At 38.9% G+C, this 2500-nt stretch overlaps 1 protein-coding gene across 1 annotated transcript in view; it reads left to right on the top strand.

Annotated features, from left to right (window-relative positions):
- The window catches only part of LOC122808706 (complement C1s subcomponent-like), a 453323-nt gene that overhangs the window by 245692 nt on the left and 205131 nt on the right, over positions 1 to 2500 (top strand). The gene's annotated exons all lie outside the window — the stretch shown is intronic.

The raw sequence follows: 2500 nt of genomic DNA, 5'->3' as shown, positions 1-2500 counted from the left end.
ACCCCTGATTTTTATTTAAAAGGAATGATGGATTCATTAATTTGTGACCAATGGTGAATGACAAAGTGTGCACACCACTTATGAGTGTTTTACTTTTAACAGAGACCAACTCCATTTAAGAAAATTCTATTTAAAAGGTTACCTTTTGGCATTTTAACAAGCTGAACTTAAATAAGCAAAACAATTGCCATTTTATGTGCAGTATATTATGATAAGGTGTGACACCCCACCACTGGACCACTAATCAATGACCCTCAAACCTCACCACTGGCAACAGTAGGGAACATACACTGAGCAGATGACAAGGTACACACACAGAATTTCCAGATGCAGCCCTCTGCATTAAGTGCAATTTCCTTGAAGAGCACACAGAGACCGCAATCAGTCCAGGGCTGGTTTCTCCCTCTTTCTCCAGATCCCCAATAAGACTCCACACTGGCACAGCTATAGAGTTGAGATTTCAGCTGAGTGGCCAAGCCAAGACCTCCTCTAACACCCTCTCTGTCCAACCAGTAGCTGACACACATACTCTTTGAGGTTTTACACACACACACACACACACACACACACACACACACACACACACACACACACACACACACACACACACACCTGTGAAGGGCTGACATAGGTTTATCAGCTATGTCCTCATTTGCCCAGACTCTATGGTAGTTATTGCAAAGGCTGCCAGCCTAGCTAGATAGAATTTTGTAAATAATTCTATGTCATTGTAAATATTAATGCAATCCACAGGCTCGTTCTACAAATGTAAAGAGAACTATATGTTAGGATTAAACTATATGTTGTACTGAGCTTCAAAAGTGTAACCAGAGTGCACTCTGCTGGAAGAAAGCTGATAAGTCAAACACTGTATGACTGTTTGATCTCAAGCTTGGAGACAGGATGTCTGGACCAGGAAATTATTTCTGTTCTCTTGAATTACGAGATAATTACTAAGGTTTTACACGTATAATGTATTTATTGTTGTGGCTTCCTGGCCAGATGCAGCTTACTAAGAAATGTAAATTTTGAGTTTTTATGATCCTGGATCCTGGAAATCTAAATCAGAACTGTTAAGAATGATGTAATATGAAATGACTCAGCAGTACTGTGTTATCAATTTAAGACTTTCCCAGAGAGAAAGAGAGAGGATTTTGGATTTTGTCTAAAGCTGTCAACACTCACCAGCACTTAATTGCTCTGTATGTAAGTAGGATCTTAGACTTTAGTATTTCTCTTAGGGATAGATAAAAATAGTAAGACTAGTCTAACTGTTTTCTATATTTATGTCAAGAAAATCCTACAATATTATTTTCAAAGTTTCCTGTGATCTCTGAACTCTGTAATGTCATTGTGTTGAAGTAATAAGATTTGTCTTGTGTTTTATTATTTATTATTAAATATTTTTAAACGTTTTAACCATGGCTGTTTTGTGTAAAGGTAATTTAAACTCTTAGAGTACATTGCATGTATTCAGTGATACTGTCCAAGCCACTCCAATAGCTTTATCCCTGGGTCACACTTACTATTTGGATAACAGTAATATTACACAGTGCAATAGGTCACCCTTTGGGAAGGGCAGTATTAGTAGCTGATAAATAGTGGTTTGTGGCAGTGGATTACTACCTTATAGCCTGGGCAGAAAGGGGCATAGCTGGAGTACCTGTGTCAGCCTTCACCAGAAGTGTATGTGTGTTTGTATATAACTCATATATTAAAGTATGTGTGTGTGTGTGTGTGTGTGTGTGTGTGTGTGTGTGTGTGTGTGTGTGTGTGTGTGTGTGTGTGTGTGTGTGCGTGTGTGTGTCTCAGCTACTTGGGCAGGGCACAAAGCACTGGTTGGACAGAGAGGGTGCTGGAGGTTTTAACTTGACCACTAGGCTGAGATCTGCACTCTATAGCTGTGCCAGTGGGGAGTCTTATTGAGGATCTGGAGAGAAAGGGAGAAACCAACCCCAGATTTACTGTGACTGTGATCTGTGTGTGCTCTTAAGGGAAATTGTACTTTACTGTGCATGTACTTGTTATCCTCCCCAATGTGCATGCCCCTCACTGGTGCTAGTGGTGAGGATTAAGGCTCCTTGATTACTGGGCTAGTGCTCAGGCATCACTTATGGCAGCCTTCACAGTTATCATGGCCACCAGCCAACTCCTTATCAGCTACTTTAAAGCCCTTAACAAAGGGTGTCCAATCTTACTGTGTAATATTATTATTAATACAGATAGTAATTTGACCAAGAGCAAGGCTGTTCTGAGTGGCCTACACCATGTCACCAAATAAATATGCAAGTACTCCCAGAACTTAAATATCTCTAGACAGAGCAGCAACAATGAAAGGTTTAAATATATTTAAAAATAAATAATAAAAGAACAAGACAATTCTAAATATATATTTACAGTGACATCAGAGTTCAAAACCACAGGAAATATTTAAAACAAAATTGCAGGACAGTCTCATATAAATAAAGAAAAAATATCTAAACTAAGCTTTACTATATTC

Source organism: Protopterus annectens, chromosome 8.part0 (genome assembly GCF_019279795.1).
Source record: "Protopterus annectens isolate FY-2018-M chromosome 8.part0, PAN1.0, whole genome shotgun sequence".
Classification (NCBI taxonomy): domain Eukaryota; kingdom Metazoa; phylum Chordata; order Ceratodontiformes; family Protopteridae; genus Protopterus; species Protopterus annectens.
Note: the sequence above shows the minus strand (reverse complement) of the source record. Positions and strands in the feature narration are given on the sequence as shown.